The sequence below is a fragment of the Panthera pardus genome, unplaced genomic scaffold, assembly GCF_024362965.1.
Source record: "Panthera pardus isolate Hobbes unplaced genomic scaffold, ASM2436296v1 HiC_scaffold_19, whole genome shotgun sequence".
Classification (NCBI taxonomy): Eukaryota; Metazoa; Chordata; class Mammalia; order Carnivora; family Felidae; genus Panthera; species Panthera pardus.
The window spans coordinates 18,294,593-18,320,723 of NW_026526754.1; the positions used below are offsets into that span (position 1 = coordinate 18,294,593).

General features: G+C 47.1%; 2 long non-coding RNA genes across 7 annotated transcripts in view; one reads left to right on the plus strand and one right to left on the minus strand.

Annotated features, from left to right (window-relative positions):
- LOC109245661 (uncharacterized) overlaps positions 1-26,131 on the minus strand; it is a 593,199-nt gene that overhangs the window by 554,766 nt on the left and 12,302 nt on the right. The gene's annotated exons all lie outside the window — the stretch shown is intronic.
- LOC109245662 (uncharacterized) lies at positions 2,774-4,616 on the plus strand. The gene is made up of 3 exons (XR_008423575.1): positions 2,774-2,989; positions 3,286-3,352; positions 4,144-4,616. It is a non-coding gene; the product is annotated as an uncharacterized LOC109245662 (long non-coding RNA).

The following is a 26,131-nucleotide window of genomic DNA, read 5'->3' on the forward strand; positions in this document are numbered from 1 at the left end:
AACGTGCAGACCTCCCGGCCACGCTCTCCTCACGGCAGAGACGGAAGGCTCAGGTGAAGGCACCAGGCTGCTTCACTTACTCGGTAGCTTTTCCTCGTGGCACCATCGCCAAGCCATCTCCTGATGGCAATTCGGCTGCGGTTGCAGCTACTCAAAGGCTGGAAACTGGGCCGGTTGTGCCAACGTGAACCTTTCCATTTGCAAGGCACCGGCAATCCTGGGACTGCAAAAAAGGAGCCTGGGCCTTGAATCACGGTCATGTTACCAAAGCGTTGCCAACGGGTGGCTGGCGGGCCCGTCCCTCTTCCCCGCTGCCAGCTTTGCCGACATGCGAGAGCGGACTTCCCCGTTCTCTCTCTGTGCAGATCAGAAAGCCCAGGGAGTGGATCTGTGGGTGGCAAAGAGCCTTCCTCTGGCAGACCTACGTCCATCTTTGTCCTTGCTGCCGCTCATTCCTAGGAAGGCGGGCAATCTGGACTAGGAGTCTCGGGGCTCCTCACTGCTTCCTTTCAGACTCTGGAATGTGCCATTCCTGGGGGCCCCAGCAAAGGCCACGAATATTCCCTGTCTTCCTTTATTCAGAAGAGGTCAGGAGCAGCTCTTTCCTTTTCAAACTTCAAAGCAAGCGCCCCAATTTCTGTCCATGTGCATTTGGGAAGCAACGAAATCCAGCAGGTTTAACCACTCAGCATTGCATAGTTTTTTTTATTTATTCTCTTACTTTATAAGAGAATTGGAAGTGAATTAAGAATATCAAGCTATAGCTTACATTTATGGAAGGGAGGATCTGTAGTTCCATTTTTTTTTTTCCTTGTTTTGGCTTATTTATATTTTCTGAACCGTCTTCAACCGCCAACTATTGCACTTCTAATATTCTAAAGTATTTTAAAACATAAATAAGAATAAAAAGAAGCCCCAGGCAGCTTCTTGCATTACATCTGGACGACTGCTGACATTCTAGGATCAGAAATTGAAACCAAAATGTCTACTGAGTCCAGCGGGAGACAAGACAGCCTTCATTCTGACAGGAAAGGGGAGTTTACTCTTGGTCCAAAGGGACTGCTCTGAGATCAAATTGATCCCCAGCTGGCTCTGCGTGGAGATTGCTGCTGTGTGAGGGCAAGTGAGTCAACCTTAAGGTCAGACTAGGTGGTGACAAACAACAGAGTTCCTCTGGGGAGACAAAACCAATACATGTCCCTCCCCGCAGTCCAGGGACCCTGGCCGGACTTACATGTCCTTCCCTGCAGCCCAGGGGCCCTGGCCGGACTTTTGCTGCGGTCCAGACAGCCTCTTCTGGAGGGTCAGGACATTCCTACCTTGTGTCTCTCCCCCCTCTCCCTCCCCCGCTTATCTTTCTCTCCCTCTCCGGCTCCCTTCCTCTCCCTCCCTCTCCCTTCCTCTCTCCCTCTCTCATTAATGTTTGTGGGATGCCAGCCAGGAAGAGATCCCTGATTGGGTTTAGGGCTTATCACAGGACTAACCTTGGGGACAGGCAGGCTCCAGGCTTTGAGGGATTTTCCTGTAAATCACCACGATAACAAACTCACAAAAACATCCAGCTTTGGGTTGAAATAATAATAACAACACATTTTTCCCCCGTGCTTTGTCAGGAATTTTGCTAGAAGGGATGTGCACGCTCGTTTATTAAATGTTTCTGACGACGTCTTGAGCGAATGTTATAATGGCCATCTTACAAGAGGGTAGACAAAGTCTTGGGCGGAAGGACTTGCTAGGGTCACAGAGCTAGAGCCCGACAGAGGGGGAGCTGCTTCAGCGGGGACCCCACACGGTCCCTTCTGCTCTCAAGCTTTGTGATCCTGAAGATTCCGTCCCACGTGGATGTGAGCAGCACCACCTGCGCAGACAGAATGGTCACATCCTTATGTGTCTACCTCTATTGTGGTCCTTTTTCTCCTTGCAGCCCTTGCCTTCATTTCCTGTGTGATCACGGGTGAGTCTCTTCACTTGTTTGAGTCTTACTGTCTCAGCCACACAACCACGAGCAAGAATCTGTGTCACGGGACTTCGAGCAGGGAACACCGATGGCCGGCAGGGAGATGCAGCCTCGCTTGCGTGGTTAAGAGTTCGGCCCCCGGGGCAGACTGGCCGCCCTGGAATCCCAGCTCTGTGACTCTGGGCGAGCGGCTGAATTCTGTTCCTCGGTGGAGAACAAGAACACGTACCTCAGAGACTCGTTGTGTGCTTTTAATAAGTGATCGTGTGAAAGGGGTTTTGTGACGGTGCCTCGTATGCTCCCCATGCTGGGGTGCTGCGATTATGTTCTTAAGAAAATCACCTTAGCACAATAAACGCGTATTAAGTGCTTACTGATGGAAAGGGACATCCCCACGGCTTTTATCTGCCAGAAAGTTAGACCACCATTTTCACAGGCTGTATGTTGATCTGAATTCCATACCAAAAGAGCGTGACTTTGAGAAGCCAACGCAACAGCGACTCCAGACTGAGATCTCAGTGTCTTACGGTAATCCCTGGCCTCCTTCCCGAGCCTCCAAGGGAAGCTCAGGGGTCCTGCGGGCAGAGGCAGCCGTGACCCGAAGCAGGAGGAAATGCCTGTGTAACCCGGTGGAGGTACAGCCAGGGATTCCGAGCAAGCAGCCGCTCTCTCCCTCCACCCCGCAGCCAGGGGCAAACTCCAAGAAACTTGACACACAAAAAAGCAATTTACTTAGCCAGTCATTTTCTAGATTTGCTCAGCAATTATTTCGGCTCTTTGTGTTTAAGTGAGTGTTTTTTCTGTCCCTGTCCAGTGTCTTTCTGCTTCATCAGATAGGGAAGCCTCGGCAGCATTTTCCCTCCAGAGAGCTGAGCCCTTCTGGCCACAGAGGCTGGGGGACGAGGCGGCCGGAGCAGGGGCAGTGGCTGAGCGAAAGCCAGAGTTGCAGGTCCAGAGGGTTGCTGAGGCTCTCGGGCGGTGACTACAAAATGTGGACCAAGCAGCAGAATCACCTGGATGGCATGCACCCTAGTGAGCGTGGATATTTGGGCCCTTCCAGACTTTCTGCCCAGCAGGTTTGGGGTAGGGGCAGTTGGTGCGCCGGTAAATTTTGCAACCAGCTTTCTTGAAGAAGAAGAAAGACGAGGAAGGGGGAGGAAGGAGGAGGAGGAAGAAGAGGGAGGAGGGGGAAGAGGGGGAGGAGGAAGAGGAGGAGGGGGAGGGGAAGAGGGGGAGGAGGAGGAGGAGAGGAAGAGGAAGAAGAAACCCCTGCTTTGCGGCACTTGCCGATTTCCTGGTGTAAGTATTCTCACTTCGGCAAATTTCAGCTTCCCATGTGATGACGTCACTGAGCAAAGCTGGGAACAGAAGTGGCCCCTCGGCGCCTGTGAGCTGGTAAGAGCTGGTTCCAGGACACCATGGGGACAGGGCCAGGAGCCTGCATGTTTGTTAGGCTCTCCTGGATGATTCTGATGCAGGGGACACGGTACCAGGCTTTTCAGGAGAAGCAGGAAGAGATGGAAAACCGCTACAATTCTGAGCATAGAGCCAACGTTAATGCGTTTTGCTTTCTTTGTCTGGAGGCAGCCCTCCAATCTCCAAATAGCCACGTAGCACCATCACCACGTTTGTCATATCCGTTTGCAATCTGCACTGTTTGTTCCTTGTTTGTAATTTACTACTCTAGCCTTTCCCTGAATCATGTTATGTAAGATGCTTCAAATACCACTGTGAGTGTGAAACCACTATTTGCCATCTAGAAAAAGAAGACGTGAAGACATGATAACAAAAGCCATACTGTCAACTTCTAGTTAGAGACCACCCCCTGTCTAGCGTTCTGAGCCTCAGGCCTGATTTCTCTTTGTTAACAAGCATTAGGGAGGTGTGGAAGTCCTATGGGCACCAAATGGTGATATTCTCCTTCAGATAATTAGGACTGAAAAAGACTTGAAAAGGAAGCGACTTCCTCTCTATGAGGAAGAGTATACAAAGAAGGCTCATCGGCATAACTTAAAACATCTTCCATGCCAAGTAACACTAAGCCCCACTTCACTGAGCCTTCTAGAAAATGACATAATCGAGGTGTCCGGTGGTGATGACGGTGAAGGTGACTCATCCATGACGGACCTCTTGCTATGTAACAGACCTTAAGCTGAGCACTCCACTTACATCACCTCAAATTGCAGGGAAGGGAAGGGAAGCTTGGAGAACCATTACACTTGGCCTCCATCTCGTATTGATCGCGGAGCCAGGATCCGACCCTAAATCTTGCTGATTCCGGAGACCTTATGAAGAATACACACGTCAAGGTTTCCAGTCGGTTTCCTTCTTTTCCTCATCGCTTTGTGGGAGGATCGAGTCACGTTACATCCACACAACACCTGACCCACATCCAGCTGCTGGTACGCTCACGCAAGATGGTGGGTCCCGTCCTTCCTACGATGATGGGCTTGTGACATGTTCAAGATCTCCACATTCCCTGAACAGACCCCCGTGAGTGAGTCTTCTCTTCAAAGTATTCCCAAAGCAGAAGCCTCTTTAGCCGCAAAACAAAGTAAGGCCACGTGTTGTACACAGAGGTTTTATCATTGCTCATATGCCCCTTAGTCCTCTGACCCCCGTCTATGGCTAAGATAAATGGAGAAACATTAACTTGGCTCCCAGCTGATAAGATGTTGTTTTCCTTCTCATTGACCTCCTCAAGATAACAGTTTTGAACTTTGATAAGGCGTTTCTTCAGAGCCAGCCAGAGGTAGTTCTATACTGAGAGTTGACAAGAAGTCACTGGAATCAAATTCTGAAATTAGAAAAGGAGCCAGAGGATACATAAAGACACTAGGTTTTCTGCACAACTGATTTTAGAAGGAATGGGAAGGCAAGACAGAGAGAGCGTGACAGACCCCACAGACCCCTGGCTTCCAACTCAAAGTACTCTGCCTGACAACCTGTATGTCCCTCATGTTCCTGATCCTAAGACTGCCGCAGACCTCCCAGAGCTGAGGCTGGTTGGTGAGACAGTCCACTACCAGTGCCTGAGGTCGTGAAAGCTATTACCAGGGACAAGATGCTCAGCCTCAGTGGGTCTATGATGGGAGACAGAGACCTATATTGTACCTGTCACATCAGTATAATGATGGCACTAACAACAATTCTGATATTAATAGTAATGACACAATTTTTGAAATTAGATGAACTACATCTGTCTCTAAGTAATTCTATAAATGTTAGAGATTAATGTCCCCCATCCCAGAAGGGGCTGTTACTGAGACGCTGAGGCAAGGAGCGGTTATTCACCCACAGTCGGTACACACAAGGCACCTGCTGTGTGCGTGTCTCACATCAGGTCACCGCCCAACATGCTGTGATTTTTCACTCTCACTATGCAAACGTGGGAACCGAGGCTCAGGAAAGTTAAATATCTTACTCAAGGTCACATGACCGGTAGGTAGGAAAGCCAGTACTCAAACCCAAATGTTAGGGGCTAAATTGTGTTGCCCACTCCCCCAAATTCATATGTTGCATACCTAACCCAGGTACTTCAGAATGTGACTGTATTTGGAGACGGGGTTTTTAAGAGGTGACCAAAGTAAAGTGAGGTCGTTAGGGTGGGCCCTAAATCAGTAGGACTGGTGTCCTTGTAAGAAGAGATTAGGACACAGAAACCCCCTCAGACCGAGTGGCCGCCATCTGCAAGCCAAGGAGAGAAGGCTCAGATGATACGCACTTTGCTGACACCCTGATCTTGAACTTCCGGCCTCCAGGACTGTGAGAAAATAAATGTCTGTTGTTTAAACCACCCAGCGTATGGCGTGCTGTCATGGCGGCCGTAGCACACCAGCTGTCTCGTTTCGTGTCTCGTGTGCATGTCACTAGGCCGCCCTATCAGGATGTGTGTGTGTTTGCTTATGGTCTGGTATAAAATCCACTCCAAGCACCACACGTCATAGCTTCTCTGAATCCAAAGAGTGTACACACCCCCATTCTCGTCGATTTCCACTGGGGCAAAGTCATAGGCTCCCCGGGCTGTGCCCCCAAGATCCACTGCGAGAATTTACTGAAATTTTCTCAGGCATTTTCCAGAGTCGATGGTCTTTTTTGGGTTCATTCGCTCAGTGAGCTGTGTATGGTCTGCATCAGAACCAGTGGTCACCCGTAGAGGCCCGGTCTCCGGCCACAGGGAACTCACAGTGTAGCACCAACTATTCCTTGTCAAACATCACAAACCGCTGATAATGCTCCTTCCCCCTGAGCCAGCTGCCAGCCTCAGAAACCTTCTCAACTCTGGACCGTAGGAAGCTGCTACGGGACGACTGTACTTCAAACATGACACTGAACCCACAATCCACACCCCCCCTTGTAGGACAGGGCGGAACTCTCACGGCCAGGCCTGCCTCATCCATCCCTCTGACTTCGCGACCATGCAAATTTGCCCAGTAAAACCCAGCAAAGGTGCAACTCCAAGGTCGAACCGCCCCAAGCCTCAAAATCTCTTCTTCTGCATTTCTTAAAGCCACTTTGAAGTTAACAAAAATATCCAGGTGGAACACTGGATTGGGAAATTAGTTAATCTGACTGGCTGGACCGCAAGAAACGAGGAGACAGGGGAAGATCAGGAATTGTAAACAGGTAGCAAAGAGCCCTCTTCTCTTTTTCCCTTCTGACTGGGTGCACTGACCCTTCTCAACACCTCATATTCCCAAGAACTCAAATCTCTGTACATCGAGTGTTCTAGTCACCTGTTGCTATATACCAAACTGCCTCGACATTTTAAATAAAAGGCCATTTGCCTTTGTTCACAATTTTGTGGATAAGAAATTCGAGATGGATTTAGCTGGGTGAGTCAGCTCTTACATGGAACGATCCCGCCAGGGGGCTGGAGGGTCTGTTCCAAGGTAGTCTCTTTACTCACAGCCTGGAGCCTGGGCTGGGAGGCTGGCTGTCGAAGCCAGCTGCTGACATGGGGTCTGTTAAACCGACCGCCTGCATACGCTCTCTCCTTAGGGCTTAGCGCCTGGGTTCCCAGAGGAGATATCCGCAGGGCAAGTGTTCTAAGAGGTCCGGGAGGAGGCCGCAAGGCTTTTTTATGACTCGGCCTTTGGTGTCCCTGAATATCATTTCTGTTGCCTTCTATTGGTTAAGCAAGTCGTGAGGCCACTCAGATTCAAGGGAAGGGGAGTAAGATTCTCCCCACTCATGGGAGAAATATACCAGAACAAATGCGGTCCTCTTGAATCTACCCACCACACGCTCGAGTGTGCTTCGGGAAAAGGTTCCCCAATCAAAGGAGTGAAGGCATGACCCCAAAGTCCCGTGAACGAGATCCTATGTGAGTTTTAAAGTTTTTAATCAGCACGTGAACACTCGGTAGGTTGCTTTAGCAACAGCCCAGAACCACGACCAGAAGGTTTATTCAGAAAGTTGCTGGGGGATTAAATCCAACAGATAGGAAGGCCCCAGACATCCTGGGTTATGTGAAGGCAGAATTTCACCCCCGACCAACCACAGGATTGCCTTTTTCGCCCCAACTCCTTGGTCGGAGGAAGAGGGATGGTGCTGGTGAAAACCTGTACGGCCCCCACCCACCAAACAGGCACCGACATTAGGCTGCGCAGGAGCCATTAGGAGGCAGCAAACTGGAGGATTCTGGGCACACTATGGGCCTCGAACACAGAACACATGTACACGCGGGTCTGAAATCCTTAAGAAGAATTCAGGATTAAGAGCACACGGTAAAAAAAAAAAAAAACAACCCACCAGAAGACTTCACCATGTGTCTAAGCATTACAGAGCTCTGAGAGACCTCTTGAAAATGCAGCCAGAGGAAATGAAACCTAAGGGCACTGTGTTCAGACTCCCTTCCGGGACTGAGCATGGCAAATGGAAACACCCGGGCCCTCCCAGCTTCCCTGCGGCATCAGTAGGTAAGAGGCCCACTCAGCACGCTCAGCAGCTTTCTGTTGATTGGCGGCAAATCCTAAAAGAATTTACTGTCGGGACACAAACACCACGGACAAGGTACCACACCCAGGCCCTTGCCTCCTTGTGGCGGTGCAGGAAAGGGGGGACACCCTGGCACTGTCAGGCAGCCCCCGTTGGTGGACTCGGCACAGGGCCATCGTGATGTGAGTGAGGCCTTGGGGCCCCGGGACTCTGGCCTGGCCCCGTCGCCCTGGCGGTGAACGGAAAGGACCGTGGGTCAGCACAGAAGCAGAAGAGAAGGGGGAGGGGGCTAACACACCATGCCCTGGAAACATAAAGTCAGATTTGAGGTGACATGGGGGCCACAGGGAGAGCTCCGGGCCTTGGCCGGAGCAGTGGCAAACGAGCTGACAGGTTGAAAGACTGAACAATGTCGACGCTTGGTGAGCCTCCTCTTCCCCCTTGACCTCCGCACCCTGCCCTCCCGCCCCCGCAAGTGCATTCCTCTCCTTCCTCTCCAGGCCCACCACTCAGGCTCCCAGAGCTTTCAAGTAACGTTACCAACACCAACCAAACACCGGTCAGCAGTTTGCAGCCCCACCTCAGCATCCAGGGGCATCAAATGACAGGACAAAGAAGTGGGGTTTGTCTCCCTCTCTTTTTTCATGACCCTGAATCCTCACTCTCCCCTGGGTTTTCTGCCACTAATCACTGAAGGAAAAAGGTGAGTCCAATAATTCAATGATCAACTCTGGAAATTTTGTTTTGTTTTTCAAAATATGAAATTGATTGTCAAATTGGTTTCCATACAACACCCAGTGCTTATCCCAAAACGTGCCCTCCTCAATACCCATCACCCACCCTCCCCTCCCTCCCACCCCCCATCAACCCTCAGTTTGTTCTCAGTTTTTGGAAGTCTCTTATGCTTTGCCTCTCTCCCACTCTAACCTCTCTTATTTTTTTCCTTCCCCTCCCCCATGGGTTTCTGTTAAGTTTCTCAGGATCCACATAAGAGTGAACACATATGGTATCTGTCTTTCTCTGTATGGCTTATTTCACTTAGCATCACACTCTCCAGTTCCATCCACGTTGCTACAAAGGGCCAGATTTCATTCTTTCTCATTGCCACGTAGTACTCCATTGTGTATATAAACCACAATTTCTTTATCCATTCATCAGTGGATGGACATTTAGGCTCTTTCCACAATTTGGCTATTGTTGAGAGTGCTGCTATAAACATTGGGGTCCAAGTGCCCCTACGCATCAGTACTCCTGTATCCCTTGGGTAAATTCCTAGCAGTGCTACTGCTGGGTCATAGGGTAGGTCTATTTTTAATTTTCTGAGGAACCTCTGCACTGTTTTCCAGAGCGGCTGCACCAGTTTGCATTCCCACCAACAGTGCAAGAGGGTTCCCATTTCTCCACATCCTCTCCAGCATCTGTGGTCTCCTGCTTTGTTCATTTTGGCCACTCTGACTGGCGTGAGGTAGTATCTGTCAACTCTGGAAATTTCATTCTGTCTCTTTCTTCCTTTCTCTTTCCTTCCTCCCCTGCCCCCTTTCGAAGAAAGTTCTCGCTATGATCTTCTGATCTGTGCACAGTGATTTATTAATAGCCCTTTGCAGCCATTAGCCCAGCCCTGGATCTGTGTGTGTGTGGGGGGGGGGGGGGGCGCTTTCAAGCAGCAGCAATACCTTGAGGCCGGGGCTGAGGGGGCTGTGTAACAGGACCCATGGTTCTACCTCCCATCCTCGCTCCTGCACCCACGGCTCTGCCAGGGGCGTGGAGAACAAGGCACTTCTCAGGAAAGGCAAATCCCCAACAATAGACACAAACAGGGGAGGGAGGCGGGAACCCAAGACCCCGGAAAGCCCACAATTCCAAACAGGGGGTTTATCTCCGCGTACCTTTGGGCAAGTTTTGCTTGGCTTGACAGACAGGACAGACAAGCATAGGCTCCCGAGTCATGCGGGACTGTGTTCAACTCCTGTATTTGTCACTTACAAGTGTGAGCCTAAACCGGTTACTTAACCTGTAACGTGGAGATGGTGGTAATTACACTGTGAGGCTGATGAGGGATTAAATGAACTGGCACGTGGACAAGCCCCTATCGCAGGGCTGGACATACAGCTGGGTCTCAAGAAACACTGGTTTCCATGACCGGCGATCTACACCCATGGAGGTACCATCCCATAATCTGCACGCATCTACCTCTCCAAAAATATTACAGCCGGGCAGCAAGCTCCCGGTTTCTGCTGTCCCTGCAACTTCATTTATTCAGTCATTTAACCTTCCCTTCATTCCTTCCTTCCTTCCTTCATCTGTCAGCATTTACTGAATGCACAGTCCAGGCCAAGTCCACTCAGAGAGGCCAACAGAGATCTCAGTAAGAACAAATGCTGGTTTTGTTCTTCTCGGGGAATCTGGATCTTCTAAAACAACAAGCAGCTGAAACGTGAGTACGTTTTCCTATGACCTCATTCTGCCTTTATTATCATGGGCAGCATTTGCTATGTTTTAATCATTACCTAACGAAGCTCTACAGTGTTTCACAGCCCATAATCTACTTTCACATTTCATAAAAGCACAGTGAGCCAGAGATTAAAGGGCCAACAAAGGGTGTATCACAAGCTCATCTTGCTTTGTTTCTGACCAGTGACCTGCACCAGGGGCGGCACAATAGGGGCACCAGGGGGAGCTCGTGGAGGCATTCTCTCCGCTGAGAGCAGGGTGGAGCTTGGTGTGTTTTCTGAAAAGCGCATCTGGGACTATTTTGAACCGCAGGTTTCAGACTCTGCAGCCTGTCCCAGCCAGGCCCGCGGATGCAGCCTTGCAGGTTACACACGGCACAACTTTACATTGCATTACATAGATGATGACGCAAATGGCGATCCTTGATGTCGTACAGTGCACAGGTGTACCCCTGCAGCCTGCAGCTGTGGCACCCCTATTCTCGGCGGACGTGAACAAGGTTTGTTCAAGTCCAAAACCTGAGAGGAACCACCGGGCCACACTGCCCCTCGCTGAACAGCATCGGTGTCAGACACCGGTCGGTCCAGTTTTTCTCGCGGCAGTTAAGCAAACCGTGACTGAAATTCTTCATCGGTAAAGAGCGAAATGAGCCCCGAGGGCTCCTGAGGAATTACCGAGAGGAGGCCTGCAAGGAGCTCCGCGCTGTGCCTAGAACGCAGTGGGCACTCACTCCCTGCTGGCCGAAAGTCTCGGCTGAGCACAGGCACGTCAAAAAAAAAGAAAGCAGCCACTCAGGACCGAAACCTGGCTCCATCCGTTGGGAGCTGGGTAACCTGTGCGTCCTTGGTTGTCTCCTCTGGGAAATGTCTCCAATTACACTTCCTCAAAGGATTTTTGTGAGGCCTCAATATGAGCATATCCAGGACACGGGACCCACGGTAAATCGTTTCTTCTTCTTCTTCTTCTCCTCCTCCCCAACAGCAGAAGTCAGGGGTGAGCAGAGGTGCTGGAATCACATTCGAAGCTCATGCTTAGGGCGCCTGCAGGGCCCAGTTGGTTAAGCGTCTGACTCTTGATTTCAGCTCAGGTTGTGATGTCACAGTTCCATGGGATCAAGCCCTGCGTCAGGCTCTGCGCGGACAGCACGGAACCTGCTTAGGATGCTCTCTCTCTGTCTCAAAATAAATAAATAAACCAAAAAATAAATAAATAAAAAGCTGATGCCAGGGTTACCAACGTTTACTGGGGCTCTGCCATGTATTAATCTTTGTAATGGGCTCTGGGGATAGAAAACGCTCTATCCATTAAGACCTGCACTCGTGCAAATCGTCAGCTGAAAAACTCAATGCTCCTTTTTCTTTTTCCCCAGTTCATTGCACTTCCGATTAATAAAATTTAATTACTAGAAAACGATATAACTAGAACAGTGACATGAAATGCAAGCTATAATGCCAAACTTTGATGACTGTTACCACCGAGAGTCCGTAGGCGTAGGATGACTGTGTCATATTGCCGTAAATGTAATCAAACACCAGCTCTCCACTTCTGTGCTTCCCTTACCTTGGAGAGTAAGCACCCAGCAGTTTGCAGACAGGCAAGCCACACAATGGAGCACACTTTCAGTCAAGTGTGATCGAAGACAAGCAGCTGGCAAGCCTGTCTCGTGTGTATGCCCGTGTGAAGAAGTGGACCTTGTTATTTCTGAGGCCGCCGCACACTTTAAGGTTTCCACCTTCTTGCTTTCTCTCCCAGGTTCCAGGTCCCTCACGGAGACTGTCTATACCACCCCTGGCCTCGGATAAACTCTTACTAAGTACCCACCAATAAACACACCGAATGTCCGGCCATGACGTGGGCAATTAAGAAAGTAACTCCCAGGCGGCACCTGGGGGGCTCGGTCCGTTGAGCGGCTGACTCTTGATTTCAGCTCAGGTCATGATCTCACGGTTGTGGGATCCAGCCGCACGTCGGGGTCTGCACTGAGAGTGCAGACCCTGCTTCGGATTCTCTCTCTCCCTCTCTCTCTCTGCCCCTCTCCTGCTCTCTCTCTCTCCCTCTCTCAAAATAAGTAAAAAAAATAAACTTAAAAAAAGAAAGGAAGAAAGTAGCCTCTCCCCAAGCTGTGACCCTCTGACCCTCTGCCTTCTCACACTGCAGGGTTAACGCCCCATAGCAGGTAAGTATAGAATCCTTCAAAACGATCCAAAGCCCACCTTCCACCTCTATATACTCCCAGCCCCACACACACAGTCAAAGCGGAGCATGAGCTGGCCACTCCTAAAAGTTCAAGTTTGCCACGTGGGAGTAGCTAGATGTGGGGGAGTTCAGGGCAAAGGCTGTCTCCTAAAAACCAACCTTAATGGTCACCAGACCTTCCAACCCAGTAAGGAGGGTTTCTCTTTAAAAGGAGATAATTGTACTCTTCTAAGATGATAAAAAAAAAAAAAAAAAAAAAATCTACCTCTTTCTGAAAGGAAGCCAGTCACTGCTTTTAATAAACTCTTTGCCTACAAAGATGAAACAGGCAGACAACAACAACAAAGAAGATATTATTAACGTAATTTTATGTAATTAGATAGAGGGGTAATATTTATTTTAATATTACAGAGGAAATATCCCACAATGCAGACCTTGGATTAATTCTTTATATCTTTGGGCTGTACTTATCAAATAAAACTGTACTTATGGAAAAAGCAACCACATAAATCTTGCCCCATTGTCAGCTGGCAACTCCCAGCAAGGGCTAATTGTATTATATATCTTCTGCAGCCATGCCTAGTGGTTGTCAGGCCCAAATGCATTGTTATTTATTATATGAACAAATGCAATTTCCTTCTTGGAATCTGAGTTTGGAATTCCGTGATGGCCTAAAACGTGCCCCTCTTCTATTCAGGTGGGAAAAGCAAGACCCCAGGGAGTGTGATCTGTTGTGGAATTCTCCCGAGAAGAACAAAATCTAAGTTTCCCTTGAGAGACATCAAATCAAATCTACAAGGAGTGGCCTCTGAAGGGCCATTAGGATGGAGGTGAACTTCTAATCCTCCTCTTCGAAATGCTTCTCTCTCCCAAGGGCAGGACCTGCTATGGATTTGCCGGAACGGGAAGCCGTGTCTGACCTAGCCCTGTTGGTTGGTAGCCGGGGTCACCGTGCACGCGAGCGCCACGTTATAGGTCTGGTTCCCTGTCATTTTCACTCTGCCTCTCCCTCTTCCTCTCTCCTTCTGTCCTTCTTGGGGGCCCAGGCTAGTCCCACATTGGAGGCCACCTGACGGCCACCTTGCACTTCCCGATTTCACTTGTCAGCCGGAACCAGGGCTACTCCCTGTAGCAGGCTAGAGCAAGCAAATTCGTTCCTGCTCTCCGCGTCCATTATCCCAGGACTTGTGGGTATGCCACACTGGTCTGGAACAAGGTTAAGCCTAACTGTGTTAGATAGATTTCTGCACACTCCGCCTCACCATATTCCCCTGCATTGAGGTTTGGGCACAAATATCAGTTACTGTAATGTTTGGTTTGTCACAATCTTTTATGTATGCATATGTGCGTGTATATGTGTGTGTGTGTGTGCGTGTGTGTATACACATGTATGTATATACGCACATGTATATACATATATATACACATACACACACATGTACACACATATAAAAATCACAGAACATATAAGTAGGCAAATGATGAAGCAGAATTTGGACAACCCTAGTTTCCTGCCAAAAGGACATTTAGTAACAATAAAAACACTAATACAGAGCTATTCCCCTGCTCTGGTTCAACTGAATACAATCTGAGCGTCTCTTATGCACAAGACACTACTAGGTTAGGCAGTTTCCACATACAACATTCTGAAACCATAGTGGTCACTGTGATAATTCAACTTCACCCCCCACCCTTCTTAAATGTGGTGAAGAGGAGACTTCAAGTTTGACAGCTACTCACTCACACAGCTGGGATTTGAAACCTGACTTCCCACTTCCTTCCCAAGACTCCTTCCCCAGTCCAACCATTTCCTGGAAACAGAGGCCCTGGGTAGGATAGACAATGAGTCCAGGCTAGCATGGTATTTTTTTAAATGAAGTTTTAAATTCATTCCTCTATCAAATCAAGACCGGGGGGGGGGGGGGGCGGGGTTGGGGGGAGGAGGACAAAGAAGCAAACCCAATCCTTCCCAGAATCCTACACACTCAGTAAGAATTCCACAGTGGACCATTCTGCTGGGGGCAGAGCGCTTCTCCTCTCTCCTTCATGAATCCAATTACAATCAAAGCACACACAAGAGGAAGTCAAAGCCAGAGTCAGAGGCAGAGAGATCGTAGTGATGCTTCCAGGACAGAAAGTCAGCTGGTCAATTCCTTCCACCAACCTGTCTGCCCATTCTTTTTTTTTTTTAATTTTTTTTTTAACGTTTATTTATTTTTGAGACACAGAGAGACAGAGCATGAATGGGGGAGGGTCAGAGAGAGAGGGAGACACAAAATCGGAAGCTGTCAGCACAGAGCCTGACACGGGGCTCGAACTCACGGACCGTGAGATCATGACCTGAGCCGAAGTCGGACGCTTAACCGACCAAGCCACCCAGGCGCCCCTGCCCATTCTTAAATGTAACCCATCAGCCAGAAAACCAAGCTGACCACACTTCTCACACAAGTTACACATGTGTAACTTACCTCCTCCAATTCTAGCAAAATGTCCTCCCTAGCACCTGGAGTTAGGGACTTATCTAGAAAAATAAATGGATTACAGAATGACATGTGTCTTGAATATCTGGCTGAGGAGGCGTTTGTTGTTTGTTTCCAGTGGGCCGTGGAGATCCAACTAAAGGCCTGAGACAAAGGTACAGGAAAAGAGAAAGGAGATCATTTTTCTGATGGCTTACCATAGTCTAGTTCCTGAACATAGCACATCCCATGAGAGGCAATGGTACACTCTTTGGTTGAAAAATCCACAGGTTATTTCTGCAAAGTTTGGGAGGACTCTGCAGAAGTCCTGGGAGAAAGAACAACCAAAGGACAGCTAGTGGTTACATAAGAAAAGTAGGAAATGGGACTCTGTATCAAACTTGAAAAGATGTAACCTTCAAGGATCCCAGGGCCACAAAATTCATAGGGCATCCCAGATAAGCCATGACTGATTTCCACCGTACTGATCAGCACCTTGGACCTTGTTCCCTTCCATTCATAAAAACAGTGCTATCAGTGAATGAGCTCACCACCCAAGATAATCATAAATTCCTTGGCAGTTAAGTTAAATCATTGTTGAACTCAATTCACTGAACCCTGGGGAATATTAACGCATTCTTCCAGGCCCAGAGAGGTACCTAGATGTCCCTGACCCTTCCGAGATGAGGACGATAGAAACTCCCATTTATTGGCCAACAACATTCACTGGGTTGACGATCTCCTAAGAGGAATGGTCAGAATCCTGCAGAGAAAATCAGGACCGGCTCCATTATTGTAGGACCCAATGAAAAATCAAAACATGGGACTTCTTGTTCAAAAATTATTAATAATTTTTTAAGATGTCAACAGCGGAGCATTAAACCAAGTGCAAGGCCCCTCCAAGCATGGGGACCAGGCCACAGGTTCACAGGCGTGGCCCTACTGGAGACAACCCATTGTGATAGGTTCCTGAGAATGATCTGAAGAGAGAATGTAGTCAAGAAATCTATGTTCTTTACGATCAGCTGGCTTTTGGGGGTCCTTCCTAGTGTGGAAAAGCCGCTAGGACGGCCTCTGGCCCTCTGACCTAACGAGCAAACGAAAGAAGGTCTCCATAGACCCTACATCCTGGCCCTTGGGGGGTCTTTCTTTCCTGAGGTTAAAAGGAAGAAGGGAGTGATGAGTGTAAAACAACTGACGGAACAAAAAGAAGCGGGAATCTATCACTGAGGCTAGGAAGGGATCAGCCTCAGCCCCGGCCATGCAGCAGGGTGAATGGGCAGTGAGTGAGGCAGACAAAACGTAGCCACCGAATTATACCAAAGACACGGCACAGGAGCAGCACAAAGAGAATGATTTTTTAAAAGAGGACGAGACATGGAATTAAAAATATCTAGGACACCCAAAGTCACACTAAGCATGGAAGCAGTGCCATCTAACCAGCACGGGGCTGGAGCAGGGATCAAACCGTTACGGAAAAAAATAAAAAGTATGAGAGAAATCCTAATACTGAGACCCTTAAATCTATTTTTTCCCCGGTGAATTTGGAAAAGACGACCATTTTGTAGCAGATATACGCCAAGGCTGAAGAATCAAGAGCTTTAGCCTATTTAAATCTTTATGGTGTACATTTTCACTACATATATTTTACATAAATGCATGGTAGGCTTTAATGAAAATGCTCATTATAAAAAGGATCTAGTAACTATGCCTGAACCTTTAGCACCCAAACAAACAGAATCAGAATATATACATATGGACACACCAAAGATTAATATCAAATACCCAGAGCATGCAAGACACAAACACAAGGGGAAAATATTAAGATATTAGGGGAACAAACAGATGGGGAATCAAAACAATGAGCCAACAGTTGAGTCAAAGCCCTTCTTTCTTCTTTAGGGGCCAGGTGGTAAAGGCAATAGTTTTCCAGTGGGTTTTCTCAACTATCTGTTAGTTTTGGCTCTACACTCCGATGTGCTGACATATTACTGTCTCTTCTCCCAAGAGGGACATTTAGCTAAGGTATCGTCCATTCAATTTCAAGCAGACGCTGAATATGTTTGCCTCTGCATTTGTTTGAGAATAACATCTCACCCCTCGATATTTAAAAGGTTTGGGGGTGGAGACCGTATTGCAGAAACTTTTTTTTTCCCCCAAAAAATGTATACTTTGACATTTAACCAAATTAACAAACATTAATTGCACATAAAAGCCACTTTGCTGAATTGCAATGAGCCATTTAACCCTATGGACCAATCCACCCGAGAGTTTAGGAGGAGAAGCAGAGTTGGCAATTCTCAAACGTTAAGATACTCAGCTGCCTACACCCTCGTTCCTCCGAGGTCAGAGAAAGCGATGTTGCAGAAAAAGAACCTAAGTCCAAATTAGCAATTTGGCAGCATTCTTCAAAAAGAAAAATGTAACCTCAGGACTTTCCTGGTGCTCTCGGTTGAGTCTGCCAGGACATGTGGATGGACTGTACTCTTACTTATACCCTGGGCACAGGAAGTCACTCCCCACAGGGTCCCCTTTCCTTAGCGTATATATAAAATTAAGGAACTTTTTTTTTCCATCTTCAATTTTTTTTGGGGGGGGGGGGGGGACAAATCTCTCTCCGGCTAATTGCTGATTTTCTCTTAGCCCAAGGCTATGACACTTTCTGTCACATTACTTTCCTCACCGGCAGTTCATGACAAAAATCATCTCTCCGTACTGTCTTCTCCAAGATGTGAGGGAGTTGTAGTAACCCATGTCTCCTTCCTCTCCCCGCCCCCCCCCCTCCCCGGGAAGGTGATTCTTGGAAACAGGTGACCTACAACCGCAGCTTTATTTGTCTTGCGGGGAACAGGTTTTTCGTCCTCCCGTGAGGGAGCACACGGCCAGGTCTGCTTTATTCACCTTTCTGTCCTCAGGGCTAGTCTCCCCCACACGGCCACATTAGCTGCTCACTAAAAGTTTAATGAATGAATAATGAGTGGTGCGGTAGCATGACTTATGACTTCTTTCTTCCAGACCTGTCTTCCAAAACACAGCGGATTCCGAAGAAATCACACATGGCCACCAGACTCAGCGCGCACACAGATGTTACCGATGCGTTACGTGTTTGTCTTGACAGGAACTGTGGTTTGGGCTGTGTATACCGCAAAGTGCTGAGGTGGAAGTCAGGGCACGGGGACCCAGATTTCAGGAGGGTCGTCTTTGAGGTCCCCTTGTCTCACTAACAGCTTCTTCTGAAAGAAGGTGGCAGCAAAGCAGCAGTCCGTCTTGTAAAACCTGGAAACAACTCTTGAGTTTTGTCCTGCCCCCACAGCTTTCCACTATTAGAAAGTTTCTTCATGGGGCGCCCGGGGGGCTCAGTCCGTTAAGTGTCCAACTTTCGGCTCAGGTCATGATCTCACGGTTCGTGAGTTCGAGCCCCACGTCGGGCTCTGGGCTGACGGCTCAGAGCCTGGATGGCGCCTGCTTCGGATTCTGTGTCTCCCTCTCTCTCTGCCCCTCCCCCGCTCACACTCTGTCTCTCTCTCGCACACACAAATAAACATTAAAAAAATTTTTTAAAAAGAGAAGAAAGTTTCTTCTACATACCTGCATCTAAAATACGTGTGTGCATGCACACACACAGACTGTGGGTAAATGTTAGGGGAAGGGACCTCTCCTCTACCTCCAGGATGGAATTCGGGTACATATACAGCAGGCAACCACAAAGGAATGGGAAATAAGGGGTGATATTTAACATTAGTCAGGTAGACAAAGGAAAAGTGAAAATAAAATGCATTAAAGAGTTCCAGCAACAGTCTCGTTTTGCGTAGACAAAGAAATTACCTAAATTTAATATAGGGGCACCTGCGTGGCTCAGTCGGTTAACCTTAAGCTCAGGTCATGATCTCACAGTTCGTAAGTTCAAGCCATGTGTCGGGCTCTGTGCTGACAGCTCGGAGCCTGGAGCCTGCTTCGGATTCTGTGTCTCCCTCTCGCTCTGCCTCTCCCCTGCTCGGGCTCTGTCTCTGTCCCTCTCATTCTCTTTCACTCTCAAAAATAAATAAACATTTTGAAAAAGTTAATATAATAATCATGCAGCTCTATGGATAAAATAATAGAGTCAAAATATAAAATCAAAATCATTAGAAACCGAAATAGAAATTAACCAAAAAAATGTAGGCGATATGAACCACCACCAATGGGATTGTCTGTAGTTATAGATCCCTCCTGGAAGGAGACCAAAGACACTAACCAACTTAGGGTCTAACTAATGCCTCACCAACAATTAGCTAACTAAAACAAGACAGACTAACACTCTTTGAAAGTTCAGAGGAATGAAAATTCAAGTTGGATGGTCTATGTAATAATTTTATACCTACTTCTACAGAATGTCTTTTTATTTTCCCCAAATGTCCTTGGCATATCTACACAAATTGATCATCTAAATAAAGTTCCCAAAACACAAGCCCTCCAAACACCATGGTTTAATCGGAAAGTTGTAAGATTAGAAATGTAGAGGGGCGCCTGAGTGGCTAAGTTGGTTGGACATCAGACTTCGGCTCAGGTTGTGATCTCGCGGTTGTTGAGTTCGAGCCCCGCAGTGGGCTCTGTGCTGACAGCTCAGAGTCTGGAGCCTACTTTGGATTCTGCGTCTCCCTTTCTCTCTCTGCCCTGACCCCAGCACGCTCTCTCTCTCTCAAAAATAAATTAAAAAAATGTAGAGCAAATAATTTATGCAAAAATTGTAATTATTTTGAGTAAGCACACCTTTAATTCATGGGTCAGAAAAAAAGTTCAAAATTAAAATTTTCACCTACATTTACAAGTAAATAAAGGGTATATAATATATAAAATGCCAATAGGTGACCAATAAATCCATACAAGATGGGTTAAATACTATAGTCAAAAGCAGATTCAGAGGGTAAAGGTTTTATATACTTAAAAAAATTTTGTTTAATGTTTATTTACTTTTGAGACAGAGCATGAGCAGGTGAGGGGCAGAGAGAGAGGGGGAGACAAAGAATGTGAAGCGGGCTCCAGGCTCTGAGCTGTTAGTACAGAGCCCGATGCAGGGCTCGAGCTCATGAACCGTGAGATCATGACCTGAGCTAAGTCGGACACTTAACCGACTGAGTCACCCAGGCGCCTTAAATATTTTATGTATTTATGCATACACATAAGACAGGGTTAAATATTAGGTATATGAAAAATATTTTATACTCTAAATGCTATACATGTATATTACATTACAATCTTTTTCCACTTAAGTTGAAAAATAAAGGGAAATATATAAGTAATGGTAACTTAGTAAAATAAGAAACAGAAAAAGCACACAAGGAACCAAAATGCCTAAGAGTGGATACATGGGGATGACAAGGTAGAAATTACAATGAACTCTGAGAAGTCAAGTAACAGAGGCAAAAAGAGAGGAAACAGAAAAGGACAATGTTTGGATAAGAAGCAAGGCAGAGTTTTTGAAACAGAACACTGTTTGACAGTCTACTAATTAATTAGAAAAAAAATCACAGTTAAATGTTAGACATTTTCTAGGAGGCTATCAAAATTGATCCATTTGCTTAGATCAATATTTACTGGCAAAGAATTTTTTTTAAAAAGTTTCCTACTATCATTTATGTAAAATAGCCTTGGGTCCAGAAGAATTAATAGACACATCACTTCAAAGATTAACTCATTTTTACAATATGTAATCTTACCCAGTCCACACAAAAGAGATAGACAATTCCCAAAGTTTTTAAGTTGGACGGACTATAACTAAGTTGAAATATTCCAAAGGACAAACTGTAAATTCACTCCCGTTTGGGACTATGATGTAAAAATTCTAAATAATATTTATAAATATTTTTTAATTTTTTAAATGTTTATTCTTGAGAGAGACAGAGAGAGAGACAGACAGAGTGTGAGCAGGGGAGGGGCAGAGGGAGAGGGAGACTCAGAATCCAAAGCAGGCTCCAGGCTCTGAGCTGTCAGCACAGAGCCCGACACGGGGCTCAAACTCACAGACCACGAGATCATGACCTGAGCCAGAGTGGGACACTTAAGTGACAGAGCCACCCGGGCACCCCTGAATAATATATTTTTAAACTGAATCTAGCAATGCATTTAAATAAGACTACAAGCATTTCAATACTATGTAGCTCTCTACTAAAGAGAGCTGAATACCTTATTAGAGCATCATTTAATAATAAGGGGTCTATTAATAGATTGGTCCTCTTCAATCCATCAAAGACAAAAAGAGATTTTTTTTAACTCAAAGAAAGCCAAAATTATAGTTAATAAAATTAAACACCAAATGCTGATAGCATCTTATCAAAATACTTTCTAAATACCGCAAACAATATCCATCTGTAACGAGTTGCATAGTATCCCCCAAAGTGTTCACGTCCACCCAGAACATCATAACGTGACCTTATTTGGAGACAGGGTGTTTGCAGATGTAGCTAAGGTCAGGATCAAGATGAGATCATGCTGGTTTCGGGTGGGCCCTGAATCCAAGGACAGTGTCCTTATGTGACACAGAAATGGACGCACGGAGGCACAGGGAAGGTGACGTACACAGAGAAAGGGACAGGAGTAAGATGCGGCCACAGGACAAGGAACCCCAAGACCTGCGGGCGACCGCCAGAAGCCAGAGGAAGGCACGGGACGGTTTCTGGCTCAGAGACCCCAAAACCACCGTGTCCACACCTGGATTTCAGACTGCTGGCCTCCAGAACTAGGAGAAAATGAATTTCTTTTGTGTTAAGCCACCCGGTCCGTGGTCATTTGTCGCAGCAGAAATAGGAAACAAGACACCCTAAACCACAAGGCAACGTCACACTCGACAGTCAAACACCAAAAGCATCCCTGTTCGATTCAGAGGCAAGGCGGTCATTCCTGAAGGCTACTAGGAACTAAGAGTGGGGCTTCCTGGGGAGTAGGGCCCTCTCCCTCTTGCACATGCATGGTGGCCTCGGATTCCAGCCAGCCAGCCTGTGCAATGCCTGAGCTGATGCTCTGCAAGCCGGGACAGAGAAGGAGCATTATCCGTGAAGCCGCGGGCGGCTGTCACCTCGTTTCCTCCTATAACTGTGCCTGCAGGTGACAAACGTAAGCTTGAGCCCTGAATGCTGCTACTCACACTTCTTGTGTAATCCTGGCCGAGGCGTCTGCTGTCTCTGAGCTGCCTCTCCCTGTTCGACACGACAGAGACAGGAATACTGTTGCTACAGGAAAGACAAAGAAACACCGAGCATGGATCAGAAACGCCGCTCAGCTCAATATCCGGCACACAGTAGGTGTTCAATAAATGTTGGTTTCTTTCCTTTCTAAAATACCGACATATCACGGGTGAGCCTCAGAGACGAGAATTATATTTGGTCAATTATGCTATTCATATTCTCTCAACTGTGGTAAAATTATAGATTTCAGAATGTCTCTGTAGATCAATTTCTCCAGGTCTATTGAATCAGAGAGAGGCAAATCACACACCAAAACAAGAAGCGAGGACAAATGTGGTGGGTGGGAGTTACTTTAATTGGCCCACGAGGAAGAATCATCCAGATACAGGTAATGTTTCATCACGACTTTGTCTCTGTTCGTCAAGACAGCAGTGGCCAAACGGTCTGAACCCATACATGCCGGTCGGGGAAATGAAGCTTTATGTACCAAGAGCGGTTGATTTTGCAGGTTGTTTAATGCACAGACAGTTTTTAATTTAATATTTTCCCAGAGGCCTTTAAAAGTATTGGGTGCATTTAGAAAAGTCCAATAAATATTTGTCATTTCACACAGGGCCATCATTTTTGGTTTGTGGGTTTTTCCCCCCTCTCAAACACAAATCAAGTGAAATATTTAAGGTCTGAGCCAAGCGCCTAGGAGCTTATTAAAAATGAACCCAAATGAATTTGTTGGCAAATGCTGGGAGTATGGAAATGAGGCAACATTTAAGAATCCCTGAGTGGGCTGCAGAAGGAATGCTATGCATGATGCCCTTTGGGGTAAGCCAGGACTAGAAACCTGAGTAGCCAAGAAGAAGCCCAGAGAGATGTGCAGGGCAGGGAGGAGCCAGGAGGGAGGCACTCCTGCACCCCGAGCCCACCTCCCCCCACACCATGCACACATTCACATGTGCTGCAAGTCAGGTAGGTATCTGACAGCCAAGTTCAAACTGATGTCCGGTTCAAGCTCGCCTCATAGTGGGCTTCCCCCATGCTGCCTGATCAGTTGCAGTGTATTTATTTGCACAGGTCCCAACGACCCAGCTCCACCAATCCTGCTTTTTTTTTTTTTTTAAACATCACAAGAACCACTTCTGTCACTTACTCAGCAGATATATATTCACTGAATACCCAATGATCCTTTGTGGGGCCTGGGGTAAAATGGCGAGCAGAAACTGACACGGTCACTCCCTCATTCACTGGGGTTCTCTGCCTCTCCATCTCGGTTCTCACTGCCTTAGCTCAGCACATGAGTGTCCCTATCATGAGCCATGGCCACCCGCCTGCCTTCAGCCTGCCTTCTTCTCCTTTACCCTCCACGCTCCAGCCTCAGAAGACGTAAACCTGATCACATCAAAGTAGAAATCCATAATGGCTCCCTGATGCCTACAGAACAAGACCCCAACTCCTTAGCAGGAATTATAAGAGTCTGGCACAGATTTTCATTCTTTCCCTCCAGCCTCATCTTTAGGCTCTGCTCCTACTGGCATTTTATGTTCCAGCAACTCCAACGGATTACTGTCCCAAGACACTATGTTGGAGCACACCTCCTTGCCTTGGCATTTCCACCAAACCTTTTAAGTTAGGCTGGACTTTGAAATCTCCCCGAATTTCTACCTGTTTCATGGGTCCTCTGTCTGCTTGGTCCTAAATATTGGACAATCTACAAATAACCTTTTAATGGATTCCCCTCCCCCCACCTTAGAAATACTTAAAATGCCCTCTACACATTATAAAGTGTATCCTTCCGTTCAGGTGAGTATTTACTGAAACCTAAGCTGTGCCAGACTCTGCTCGGTTTGAGGCACTACAGAGGTAAGATATGATGACCCTTTATCCCAAAGATCTCATCATCTAGCCCATGGGATATAAACAATAAAATAAGACATTGTAGCATGATGTGTCCAATAACACAATATCGTATGACAAAACTAAAATTAGGTGTTTCATAGGAATGAGTACTTGCTTCCATGAGTACTTGCTTTTGAGTAAAAGAAGCCTTAATAGAACAGCTGATTCCTGGATAAGCTTCAATAGATTGTGGTAGACAGAGCTTCCTTCCTGGACCTGTGAATATGTTTACCCTGCTTGGCAAAAGATATTTTGCTGACGCAGTTAAAGATTTTGGGATGGGGAGACTATTCTGGATTATCCAGATGGACCCAACATAATCACAAGGGTCCTTATAAAGAGGGAAGCAGGAGGGTCAGGGTCAGAGACAGATTTGAAGATGCTATACTTCTGGCTTTGAAGATGAAGGAACGGGCCACAAGCCAAGGAAGGAATGCAGGTGGCTTCTAGAAACTGGGAGAGGCAAGGAAACAGATCCTTCCCTAAAGCCTCCAGAAGGAACACAGCTGTGCCAACCCCTTGATTTTAACCCAGTGAAACCCATTTGGGCTCCTGACCTCCAGAACTGTGAGAGCATAAATTTGCATTGTTTTAAGGCACTAAGTTTGTGGCAACTTGTTATAGCAACAACAGGAAACTAATATACAGACATACAGGAGTTTAGTGGGAATTCATTAGGAAAACAACCCGTGTAAAGCAAGAATCCTAGACCCCTTTGCAGTCTAAGGAAAGTTCTTCAGGATCATTGGGGAGTCCTCAAGGCATAGTTACCAGTCAAAGCCGTCCTGTGTCTCTGGACGGGGCTGCTGTGCTCAGTCATTGGCTGGAAGCAGCCCCCAGGAAGAGTGACCCTTGGCACAAACACAGTGAAGGATTCAGAGCAAAGCAGGTGGGGCTTGGTACATTTCCCTCCCTGGAGTTTGGGGGGGCTGCAGGACAGATTCTCATGGAGTCACCACAGTGACTATGCTGCTGATGGCAGCCGATGGAAACAGCAGTTCCCCCCACTCCCCAAGGTAGACCAGCCCTCCATGGCTGGTCTCAGGGCTGGGACGAGACAGTCTCTACCTTCCTTCTTTGTCAACACACTTGAGAGAGTGAGAATGGCACCCTCATTCTTCCTGAGAGTGGAAACACTCCTTTCCCTCCCTGTCTCATTTTTGCTCTATTCATACCTGGCAGGTGAATCTCTGGGTCAAGTTTTCCATTCAGTTCGACTGAAACATTCACCTTTTAGTTCTAAGACCTAAGAAATCAGGAGTGCCTGGGTGGCTCAGTCGGTTGAGCGTCCAGCTTTGGTTTGGGTCATAATCTCGTGGTCTATGGGTTCCAGCCTTGTATGGGACTCTGTGCTAACAGCTCAGAGCCTGGAGCCTGCTTTGGATTCTGTGTCTTCTTCTCTCTCTGCCCCTTCCCCACTCATGCTCTCTCTCTGTCTCAAAAAACAAACATTAAAAAAACTGTAATCGAGGAAACTGGTCTCTAATTAGATTAAAATGTTCTACTTGGTGGTTCACATCAGTCTTCCATACTTCTTTGAAGCTGGAGCTCTGGAAGCTACCTCCTCTCCCTCCCGCCCTCAGTATAGAGATTAACGAATATTGGGGACTTGGGGCTCAATCACTGAACAGACACTTGTTGCTTCTGGCTGTTCCACATCCATTCTCTTTTCTTCTGATAATTATACACTTCCTGCAGGGAACCCATTCTGTGGGATCTAAGTGAAAAGGATTGAGCCATAACTCCCCATATGAGACAGAATTAAGCAAGTGAGCCAGCCCACCAATCATTTTACTCCATTCTCCTAAGTGGAGAAGTGATGGGCTCAGGGAGGTCCAGAAATAGAACCCAGATCTATCTGATGCTTTAGTCCCACATTAAACTAAAGTAAGATATATAAAAAACATGGTACAAAGTAAATACTCTCTAGGTGTAATTTCCCTCTTGTCTCTTAATCTTCTTTATGATGTAGTCAGATCTCCTGATATAGACGCCCATCCAACTTGACTTGGGGATTTGCCTATTGCCCTCCAGATTCAGTTCCTAGGCCAGAATCACTATAGATTTTCCCCATCATT